This window comes from Micrasema longulum, unplaced genomic scaffold (assembly GCF_059751315.1).
Source record: "Micrasema longulum isolate JH-2025_06_02 unplaced genomic scaffold, ASM5975131v1 h1tg000080l, whole genome shotgun sequence".
NCBI classification, from domain to species: domain Eukaryota; kingdom Metazoa; phylum Arthropoda; class Insecta; order Trichoptera; family Brachycentridae; genus Micrasema; species Micrasema longulum.
In genome coordinates, this window is record NW_028277286.1 from 443,163 (window position 1) to 456,086 (window position 12,924).

Genomic DNA, 12,924 nt, shown 5'->3' on the forward strand with positions numbered 1-12,924 from the left:
TGTTTGTAGCGGTTTAGTTTGTGAGTTTTATGTGTTTTTAATATGTTTCATATGTATTTGAAATTATGATTTGATTAAGTTTAATACGGCATGTTTCAAAATTATGTAAAATGCCTCCCTCGGCACGAGACACCCCAGTGAACATTATCTTTAATGTAAAAAAAGTAATACACAAATTAATAAGAACAAATAAATATCTTTCTTGGAGCATTCCATTTTTAATAATCCTGAACTGTCAGCTGTCACGTGATCTTTTTTGTTGTTGTTGCTAACACTTTACCGCACAAATGGAGCCGAATTCAAATCTTGCTTTAATTTTAGGACACCTTTATTACTGTAATAATTTTATGTACGGTGAAGACTAACGAAAAACGTTTTGTGAATGCTCAATGAAAACTTGTCCGTATTAATTTGCTCTAAATTATATGTTTTTTGTCGAATTTAAGCTATTTCCATCTTCAAATACATTAACCGCCAGCAGGTGGTACCACGGCACTGTTCTGGAGTGATCCATCATGCAAAGAACTTCTCCTTGACAAGTTTTGTTTCTTGTGCCTTGTTACCAGATTACGGTCCCCATGTTAACCCCATGTAACTCCTATACGCATGCAACATGTTTGTTTGGATGTTTGAGTTTTAAATGTCCATGTAGGCACACTTTATGTTTATTCATGTTTATTCACCTCAATGTAATGGATCGATCGAATCCAATGAAATGACGGACAGCGGGTACACAGCGCATTTCGACGGAATAACTTGTATGCCATTGGGTCTAACCGAATAAAACGGCTAAACCTACAATTATTGTCCTATTATAAAAACTGTAATTTTATCAAAAGACAAAAAAAATAATTTGAAGGCGAGGGCAGTAAAATCTCATATGCAGAGAATAACTAAAAGAAGACAGTGTAATGTACTATCCTCGCCTTGAGTTTTGTCTCTGAATACGGCAATAAAGAAGTTCAGTGGTTTTTGAAAAAAAAAAAAAACCTTCAAACTAAGCTAAAAGGAAATATTTTTTTATGTATCGTATTATCAGCGCAATGATTTTTTAAAGTTATGTAATTTTAAAATTACTCCGCGTATGACGTCACTAGTTCTCTACGGTGAGTTGTACTGATTGGTGGGTTAGCTTCCTGAACACAAAAATGTGTCGCAACAGTCTGGCATTGGTTGACTTCGTATTAATTTTTGTAGACAATGACTAGTTTTAACCCACTTGAAGTTATTAAGATTAACATATTGCAACAGAGATGAATAACGTAATTATAAGAGTAGATAATTAATTAATTTTTATTCTCATGTTCTTGGTTAAAATTTTTTGTAATAACAATTTTCTGGATCAATATTAAATCCCTCCAACATTTTATCGAATGATTTCGTATTGATTTACGGTGTGAACATTTGCATTAAAACGAGTTATTCACTTAAATAACCTAAACTTACAAATCATTTATCCGATTAAATTTATGATTTCTTCTAATTATTTTATTGCCGCTTCGAAGTTTATCGCATTTCAACAATTAAAAGTTTGGCCCAAAACTTTAATAACTATAAATAATATTGTTATTCTTGTGATTGGTTTATTGGTCCATCAGTTGGTATAAATTAATGATGACATTGAAGTAGTGTGTAATAAAAATACCAACATGGCTATTAATTAAATAGGCATCTTGGAACTTGGAAGGTGTAAGACCAACCGCTGGGATTCACTGTTTCAAATGACCGACTATTAGCTTAGGATATTCTCCATCACTTTTTCAGTTTAAAAATGAATTTTTCCTTTGCCCTTCTAAACCCTTTGCCTAACTCCACTTCCTATGTATTCCTTACTTTATGATTGATTGATAAACAAGTGAATGTATTATAAGTATGTATTTTTTTATAACTATATATTTGAAAACAGTCGCGTAGACAGTACGCCTGTTCAGTTATACGATGTCAGTAACTACGAATGTTCATTGTTACGTTTTGTACTTTCAACAATATCTTTATATAGCTTGTTTTTTCTTTCTAATTCATTAAATATATTTTATTTATGTTTTATTTTTACTCAGTAAATATTTATTCTATTATTATTATATTGATGCGAATCGGGGCACCTTACTGGGGCCCAAAACAGCAAAATACTGAGTCTTGAGAATAAGTGTGCGGTGGTTTGACTTCGTGCGGTTAAAGTAATAAGAGAACTGATGCAGCAAACTCCGGTGACAACTGTCATCAAGCGGAGACGATACGGTTGGCTAGGCCATGTACTGCGGATGCCTCTTGAGAGCCTTAACCAGGTTTGCCTATTTTACAAGGCACCAGGTTCTCGACGTCCTGGACGTTCGTTGGCAGTTTATGTCAGAACTTCGGGACGAGAACATGACTTGAGAGGACGCAAAGTAGTTGGCAGCCATAGAGATACATGGAGTGTCTTTGTGGATACCATATGCTCCAACTAGGAAGCGGACATGGAATGATGATGTTTTATATTATTTCTTAATTTTATTTACCTACTTTATTATTACATATATATATATATATGTACTCTTCTCTTTTTTATACTTTCATAATTAACCTTACATATAATTGCTTTTTAATATGGAAACTTCACTGGTCCATTAGAATTAAGTCTAATTGTGTAAAATATTAAACTTTGTAACTGTACTGTATGTTTCCTGAATAAAAGAAAAAAAAATATAAAAAAAAAAAAAAATATGTACATTTATTTTTATTTACGATTTCTGAATTTCTATCATTCTTCAATTTTCAAATTTATTTTATTTTTATACCTATAATGTATTTTTTGTGTATGCAGTAAATTGGTAGAATTCCATCAGTATTGAAATTGGCAAGGAATTTAAAATAAAATATTTTTTCTGGATAAAATTTTACTTTCATTTTTTAAATATATACAAGAGTGTATTATGTGACGCGTTTCGTCTTGTTAGGACATTATCAAACTATCTTAAATATTTACAAAGTTTTCTAATACACTTACAATCATAGCTTTTTAATTATGTAGGTGTATAACGGTGCTAATATGTAGTTTATTGGGGTATACAGGGCTTTACTTAAAAATCTGGTATAAAGTTACGCCTAGCCATAGTCGTAAAATGAGGATGGGAATATCATTCTTAAGGATTGCATTCCCATTGTCATTCGATCACTATGCCAAGGCATAACTTTATACCAGGTTTATAAGTTAAGCCCTTAGTTAAGTTGAGTTTAAAAGTATTTTGGATACCTTATTAAATTTTAAAACCTTTAATGTACTTGATCAAAAGCTCACACACATCACTGTAAACAATTTATATTGACTATTTTTACAATTTTAATTTCTATGTATTCTTATTTTCTGTATGTAATATATGTTAAAACTGTTGTTTTTTTCCAAATAAATTAATAAAAATAATATTTATTACAATGAAACTCCACCAAGAAAATTGTTGATAAATAAAAAAAATCGAATTAATTAACAATAAAAAATCTTAATTCAACTAAATAACATGTATTAACAAAAATACGAACAATTGAGGCTGGAATTGCCAAAAAAAGTTAGTTTAAAAACCCAAGAAGAAACCAAAAAAAGTTTAAAAAAAGAAACTCCCGAAAACACATATTTTTTTTTATTCAGATAGGTACTCGTATACAAGGAATAACAATTAGGATGTGTCAATTAGTTGCATACGATTTTTCTTCAAATAAATATATTTTTTATTCTTGTTCTTAGAGGTGGGGGTTAGTGCTATGCAAGCTCCTGACGTCACTGCGACCTGTGAAGATCTATTGTGTCGGGTCCCTGTGAAAATAAATATACGTAGGTTTTTACTAAATAATAAATATCAATGGATAAAAAAGAAGGCATTAGATTATCTCAAATATGTTTACGTAATGCAAATAGAAAATATCGACTAAGCTGGTTTTTTTATTCATTATTAATTGCTCTTTCATTTATTATAATATATTTTGTGTAATATTAGCCAGAAAAAAAAAACTTATTAACAAAAAAAATTAACAGACCAAAATAATAATATACAAAACAAAGCAAATAGAATAGAGGAATCAGCTAAAACAACTACTACCATCACGCCATTTCCCCGTAGGGATAGGCAGAGAGAATGGACCGCCACACACGTCTATCCTGGCATATATTGATAGCTTCTTCCACATTCATATATCTTGTCATACATGCCCTTCGGTTCTGTCTGCTTTTGATATGACCAGACTGAAAGATTTTGGTTTATGTGATCATGCCACGTCTTCTTTAGTCGTCCTCGTCTCACGTTACCGTTCATTTTCGCCATATATACTTGTTTTACCATTCGTTCGTCGTCTATTCGTTCTACATTAGCAAATCATCTCAGAGACCCTTTCTTAATCTTATCAATTATACATATCATATAAAATCTTGAACAAAACTAAAATACATAGATCATATACAAATAATGTTTAAAAGTTTTTCAAAGCTCGGTAAATAACCCATTCGGCAAAAGGAGACAGAAACGCAAGTGTTAACTTTTTGCCAATTGAAAGGAATGTTAGGATTTAATAATTATCTTTATATTTGACAATAAGTCAGCGGGATCTTGTCCATGTTTTTAACTACCAAAGGATTGAACACCAACTTTTGGTAAGCGAACAATAAAGCGAAATCTTAAAATATCTATGCATAAGCAACACTTTACACTTTTACACGGATACATGTATGTGCATATCTTTACTAACACATTCACCTTACTCATTATAGATGTGTTTTTTTTTATTTTTTGCCACAAATCTAAATATAAATATTATTATGTTTTTATTATCATCTACTATTTTGATATTTTTTTATTGTTATAAATTTAAAAGCGTAATGTCCCTTAAGCACAAAAGTTTTTATATTTTTTGAAAAGCACTGCGAATTTAAGTATTGTATGTAAATTTAAGGATTGATTGTAGAAATGTATTCAAAATGCAGTTAATAAAAAAAATTACTACTTTTATACAAAACGTTCATATATATATATGTGTGTATATATATCTACGTTTTGTATAAATAAAAACTTTTGTGCTTAAAAAGGGACAATACGCTTTTAAATTAATAACAATAAAAAAATATCAAAATAGTAGATGATAATAAAAACATGATAATATTTATATTTAGAATTGTGGCTATATGCTACTATTATTTTATACCATATATATTTTTTAAATCCCTAATTATTTATACTGTAACTTTTACATAAAAATAAATTTCGTACCATTATTATTATTATTATTTATATTGGTGTTTTTTTTAATCGGGTTGTGGTACCGTGGCTAGTGTCAAGGACTCACGGGACAAAGGTCCGTGGTTCGAATCCCACTCTACTCCAACTTAATTCCCATTTTCTAGTAATGAGTTATTTACAACTCGTTGAAAATGGCGATTAGAAAAATATTTGGGTAAATCATAAGAACGCAAATATTTCTTTTTTCCGTTAAAAAAATAAAAAAATAAAATTAACAGAGTTTGTCAGATGTTTTTTTTTGGTTCTGTACCCCTGCACAAAAATATCTCTCCTTGAATCTTTTGACACCTCCTGACGTGTAGGTATGGTGATTAGCTGCTCCATCTTCACATTCTTCAGCTAGGAACGCCCTTGAACATGGTAGGTTTATTACAACATTAGTAGTTGTTATAAATGCCATTGTTTTGTAATCCGGAACGTAAGTACCCAATAATGTAATTTATTGCATGTAATTATCGTTCGAATCAATGTTACAATGAACACAAAAAGTTCAACATAAAAAACGAGGCATAAATCCAAATAGTAATTGTTTGCCTCTCGTTTGAGCTGTACTGTTAATTATTGAAATTTATTTTATTTGAGAAAACAACAGCGTAGCACAAAATATTTACATATTATATAACAATTTAATAAGCCATTTATAGTTTTTTACTAATGGAAATTTAAATGAATTATATAAACCATGAATTAAACTTTAATTATTCCGACTTCTGACATGTCCGCCTTCAAGTTCTTCTTCACTTTCTGCTTATGTAATTGGATAATTTATATAGCGCATTTTTTGTGAAAATCACCTCAAGGGCGCTGTACAATAAATAAATATCCCAGCACGTCTTGCAGCTACAGAGCGCACGGACAGTAAGAAATCTAGCCCCTATTTAAATTTTTGAAAAAAATATTTGACAGTAAAGTTTAGAGTTTAAGAGATATTTTAAAAACAAATTGATAAAAATAGAAGTTAGATTGCAACAAGTCTTGCAGCTACTGACCGCATGGACGGTTGAAATTCTAGACCTCATTTAGTAAATTTAGATATTTGATAGTTGATAACATTTACATAATATGATTTATATAATATGATAGCTAACATCACAAAAAGTCTTGCAGCTACAAAGCTGCTTCCATAAATATTTTCGTCCATTAGCTCTACGTGACCAAAACCAGCGCGAAACGCTTTTCTCGATTTTATCAATTCTTGTCTCAGCCTCGTTTGGATCTCGGCATTTGTGCATCTATCGAACAAAGTTTCATTGTTATTATAATTATTGTGGATAATTCACATCGCGCCATTTTTTGAAAATCACCCTAAGGGCGCTGTACAATAAATATCCCTACACGTATTGCAGCTACTTAACGCATTACCACACATCCTCTTGAGAGATCGCATTTTAAAAGCTTTTATCCTACTTTCATACTCATTTTTACAATTCCGTATGTCGCTTTTATACGTGAGGGTCAGGACTCCATTGTGAACGGCTAATTTCACCTCTTACGACAAACAATGATTTGCCAAAATTGATTTTAGTTCATCGTTCACCCCGTTACCGGTACTTACCCTCCTTTCAATATATAAATAAAATAATATATTCAAAAAGCCATAAAGCCGTACCTGATACAATATTTCTGTATATTTTAATATAAACATAAATTCGATCGCAGTTATTTATTCTTCTTTTACTGCCTCTATGAAATATGGCGCCCTTCCTAGTATTTCGAATCTTAGCCTTAGAAGCCTGTAAATTTCCTTTGACGAAACGTCTCATAGTTTTCCTATACCACTCGACCACTTGTCAATAGTGCTGCCTACTGGTTGGTTTGGGGTTCGACCTCCCGAGGAGTGAGAGCTCTGTAAGGCCTGTTTTACAACAGTTTAGAGCAATAAACCTCGGAGTTATTTACGGGTTCTTCTATTGACGAGCGTTCATTATATTCCAAAACATATCTCACACAAGGAAGTGATTTCCTGTAGGAACGAATCTTAAATATAAATTACAAAACTAATATGAATTAACAAATCGAAAAGTTCTCATTAATTCATGTAAATTCGGAAAAAAGCACTCGAGTACAATATACCAAAAATGTATAAATATAAAAAATAAAAAAACTTATCTGGCTCAAGAGAAAGACGTCTGCTGAGAATCTGGCTTTTAGAACGTGGTTTTTAATATTTTTTTTTGTGTTTTTCTTTTTTAATTGGTCAGTTTTTTATTTTCCAAGTAGATGTTTTCTTTTTTTTCCACAGAAATAAAAGTGTTTACATGTTTATAGAATTTAAGAGATAAGATTATTTATATATAATACAACTTAACTATAAGCACCTGCTGACGAACTGCATTTTATGCAGTTCAGTAGGACTTGATAATCTATATGTTAATTTTGGTATGATTTTGATAAATAAATAAAAAAGTTTAAAAAATAAATATTCTGGGGTACACATCTTAATGACTTCGTGCATTTGAATAATTTAACAGCCATATTTTAAGTTTGTCCGAATGTTTGTAGAAAAAAACTGGATTTCACCCCTTAGGGAATTACCGAGATAAGAAGAGTTTAAAGAAGGGAATATGGAAGTCTAGGCATTTACAGAGCCTATGACCTGTTATGAGTGACCACTTTTTACACTTGATATTATTATTATGGATAACTTATATAGCGCCATTTTCGTAATATAATCAAGGGCGCTTTACATGGTGATTCTGTAGATTAATCAATTTAATTGAAGCTTTTAAATTTGTAAGTTTAAAAAAATATATATTTTGTTATCACATGCCACGGATTTATTCAAATGATTTAGAGAACAAATGGGTTTTAAGCTTTTTCCGAAACATCACTTCACTCTCACAGTTTTGCACCTCTGCTGGGAGAGCATTTCATGCCATAGGGCCTGTGCCCGCAAATGCGCGTTCACTAAATTTAGTGCGCTGTTTGCGTAGAGGTAAAATAACTTTTTCTCTCGCCGTAGACGTAGCTGATCTAAGCGTTAGACTCACGTCAGCTAGTTCATCTGAAATGCATCGTTCCCTTAGATATTCCGTAAATATATGTTAGTAAATGTTGTAACATATTTGAACATTCACTAATATATCTAGGTTTGAACATCCTAACTAAGCAATTCTTCGTTAATTATTTTAGAATCAAAGTTAATTGAAAACTGCTAGTAATTATTTGCGTTGAAAATTTATCCTGCGCTGCGCAGTATGCGTCAAAAGTCGGTGTAATCGGCGTGCGTGCATAAGATGTATAAATGTAAAAGAAGCGAGTTCTGTATGCAAAGACAGAGTGGTGTGGCGTTCTATTATCCTTTGCCCACCCCTGCGGAGAAATGGCATGATGGTTTGTTTTGTTTTTTGCATTATACCTATTCGTAACCATACGCTCTACTTACACGAAACGTCTCGTTATCCATTCCCTCAATGCCGTTTTCAGATAATATGCGTATAGACAATTTGTTCGAGAACTTTTTTTGCTTTTTTAAAAATTAAAAAACGCGGAAAGACCCTGTCGTTTCGCCCACGTTATTTTTTTGTATAATTTATTAATGATACACATTACTACATATTATACGTGGATGAAGACATTTATTGGCATAATAATCATTTACTTCATATTTGTTTAATGGTATTGATTTGATCATTATTTACAATGCATAGTTATGGACGTAATAAACTTATCCTCAGGAGCTCAATCACAGATGGCTATCGACATGCTAAAAAACGTGCTAAGTATTTGAGCAATCACCACGAACAATCATGAACACGCTGAAGTTATCGCGGTCGCGTTACAAAACGAAATTCAACTTCGGTCAGTTCAAGAGGATTGGTTGAATCTCGCACACGCCTTCTTTCAATTTTTCTCGATGCATTTAGCCGGCGGTCGGCAAGCCAAATGTTAAGAAAAGCAGTCGCCATAGTAATTGTTTGTAACTTGAAAACGAAATAACAAACCGGCACGAGATTACACGCGTGTTGACTTTTTTGATTTGACGTTTGACCACGGACTACGGATACGGAACTTATCTATGGCGTTTTGCAACGCGACCGCTTTAACTTCAGCGTGTTCATGATTGTTCGTGGTGATCGCTCAAATACTTAGCACGTTTTTTAGCATGTCGATAGCCATCTGTGATTGAGCTCCAGATTTCGCAAAGTACCTCCTTATAATATATGTTCGTGGGTATCTATCTATTTGCTTACACAAAGCAAATATTTTCCTTGTGACAAATTTGAAATGAAATCAAGAGTACGTGCATTCTGGTTTACCATTATTTTCAAAAAATCTTTTAAGTGAACATATTACAACAGAGAAAAAGAACATTTAAGAGAAGGTAAAATAGAAGTCTAGGTCATTGGCTGGTTTAAGTAAGCCACTTTACATACTGTTTAACATGAACCATTCTGCCCATATTTGAACATCTATATCCCTTCAATTCAACGCGAATTAAAAATTAGATTTTAGGCGTTGCCTAGTATGTAGGTGAAATAATTCACCAATAATAGATGAATCTCACCCGCATAAATAAATGTTTCAGCTCTTTAACGTCACAAACATTAATTGGGGAAAGAATTGAAGGGATATAGATGTTCAAATATGGGCAGAATGGTGAATGTTAAACAGTGTGTGAATTGGCCACTTATACTAGCCAATTACAGGTCATAGGCCCTGTAGATGAGATGCCTAGACTTCTAAATTACCTTCTCTGAAATGTTCTTCATCTCTGATGTTATATGTTAATATTAACAGCTCCCCAGGGAGTTGAATCCAGTTCTTCTCGACAAAAATTTGGACTAACTCAAAATATTGTTGATAGTAGTAGAATATTTACTCACTGAGAAAACAATATTACATTAACGTATTTCTCTTATATATAATTAAAATTTACCCTAAAAATGCATTATGTAACTTAGTAGACATTATAATAATACATATGTACATCTCCCTCCCCCTCCTTATCCTCTCTTCAAGCATTCCTGTCCTAACCCCGCCCAATTTACAGTAACTAAATTTTCTTAAAATAAATATTTTAAAAATCTTTGATTATTGAAAAATATTTACGAGTACATGAAAATAACATTTTTGTAAATATAAACTTATATGTATTAATTTGATATGTAATATATTTTCTTTACCAACTTTGTATACTTTGTGGAAATCTGTTATTAGTTGTGAGTTTATACACTATATCTGTTTGTTTACTATAAATGTGTATGTAGAACTGTTGATTTCTCAAATAAAATAAATAAATAAATATAAAAGAAAAGAAGATCACAGCAAGAAGGTTGAGGCATTAAAGCATTTAAAATGTTCTTCATCTCTGTTGTAATATGTTAATTCTACTATTATATTTATGAAAAACTTTAACTTTTTTTCAGTACCTACATTTTTAATACTATGTTTTTAATATAATTTCTGTTGTTTATCCTAATATTTTTTTAATGTATTTTAAAAATAGTAGGTACCCACGTAATATTGTATCATATTATAATACTTTACAATACACACTACGATATACAATCTGTCAGACTTTGTGAATGCTTTAGATTTAGAAAACAAAGAAAAAAATGCCATGGGTCAATTACTCAGAAATACGTACAAAAAGCGGAGAGGCAATAAAACTGTAAAAGTTAGCTTAAAAAAAACGAAAACTCAGATCTCGTGTCCCAGGTCCCAGGTCCCAGGTCCCAGGCCCATACTATGGGAGTACAAGGAGAATATATATGGCAGCAATAAAGAAGGCATGCTCTGTGAAAGGCGAACCATACAAACACGTTAAAATAAAGCGATTATATTTAATAAGTAAAAATGTAAACATGCCGTAAATGTTAATTTATGGCTGCGAGGTGGATGCTCGTTGGAGGCGACCAAAGTGTGGTTATAGAAGTGAGATAGGCCTTAAATTGTGGTTAAATACAGGTGGTTTTGTGGCGTAGGGATGGGTGGTTGATGATCGTATAATTAAATTGATGGCAAACCAACTACCCAGGCACAATAATATAATAAATGTTTATTTATTTAATCTAAGTGGTAATATAACACCTAAGTGGTATTTTTTTTCAGTTTCAGTGCTGCAGAGCAGCCTTTATTTTATAATTTAAAAAATACACATAAGAATTTGTTACCCACTAATTCTAAAGACTTTTCGGTGGGACACATTTTTTTATTTTTTATGACAGGTTTATATTACATTTATGTTATATTTTACAAATTTATTTATAAACAGGCACTTTAAAGTATCTAGAAGATATTTCTTTAGTTTCTTTTTTTTTCATTTGAAGATCTTTCATGTTAATGATGGTTTGTGGGAGATCATTTATTCTATTAAGTAAGTAGGTAAGGACTTTGAACTCAGCCATGCCAATATTGTTTCATCCCAACAGAAGAGATCTACAAAAAGCGTGCATATCTATCGCAGAGAAGCTATGCGACGAATTTACTAATCTACACATTTTGGACAGTGGGGAATAATGATGCTCTGATAAGATATGAAATGGCATCATTTATAGCTTTAAATATTTTATTAATTTATATAAGCTTCATCTCAGTTCTACGTTTTTCTTTTTTTGATGTACTGTATTTCTACATACATAATAATAATTATTACCCCTTCGAAATCCGACCGACCATGGCACTTTTCTTAGAAACGGTACTGGCCGTGGACAGACTCGATGTTAAATATGACTCCTTTAGAATGAAGGTCGAATTAAAAAGCATATTTTAAATGGGGACGAACTAGTGGGCAGTTATGATATACATACATTTTTCAAGTTTTTCGTCATTCTACTGATAAAACTATAACACATAATCATTTATCTAGAATCAATTTATTCTAAATCATAAATTTTGTTTTAAATTATTACTCTTACATAATTGTTAATGTATACTCAAAGATTTGGTTTTTGTAAACAAGTGCGTAGGTACTCCCATAAAAATATATGCAAACTAGCTACAAGTAATATTTAAAAAATGCGCTGTGTGTCTTAAATTTATAACTTTATTACCCACGTATCATTATAATTTACCACTCTTTCATAGGTAAAATTTTAAAAGGAAAAAAATGTAATTTATTCAAAAGGGCAAAGAACATTAAAAATGTTTTGTTTCTTGTTTATAGGATTCATTTCATTTCTTTTATATTCATTAGGAAAAAACATTGTATCTATAGTAAAAAATATATTTTCATATTAACAAAAACAAGAAATATAATTTTCTACAGTTTCTTTTCCGTCTCTTTATTTATTTATTATGGATAACTTATATAGCGCCATTTTCGTAAAAAAATACCTCAAGGGCACTTTACATGGTGATTCTATTGTTAAGTTAATTTAATTGAAGCTTTTAAATTTGTAATGTAATTAAAATAATTTATTTTATTGTCACGTGCTACGGATTTATTTAAATGATTTAGAGAACAAGTGGGTTTTAAGTTTTTTCCGAAACATCACTTCACTTTCACAGCCTCGCACCTCTGCTGGGAGAGTATTCCATGCCATAGGGCCTGCGACCGCAAATGCGCGTTCACCAAATTTAGTGCGCTGTTTGCGTAGAGGTATAATAACTTTTCCTCTCGCCGTAGACGTAGCTGATCTAAGCGTGAGACGCCTGTCAGCTAGTTTATCTGGAATGCATAGTTCCCTTAGAAGTAGTGCGTTTTCAATAAAATATTTTT

At 31.5% G+C, this 12,924-nt stretch overlaps 1 long non-coding RNA gene across 1 annotated transcript in view; it reads right to left on the minus strand.

Annotated features, from left to right (window-relative positions):
- Positions 1–3,766: 3,766 nt before the first annotated feature.
- LOC148284896 (uncharacterized) overlaps positions 3,767–12,924 on the minus strand; it is a 78,431-nt gene continuing 69,273 nt past the window's right edge. Inside the window, exon 3 of the long non-coding RNA XR_015823580.1 lies at positions 3,767–3,787. This is a non-coding gene — a long non-coding RNA (uncharacterized LOC148284896). The remainder of the gene's footprint in view (positions 3,788–12,924) is intronic.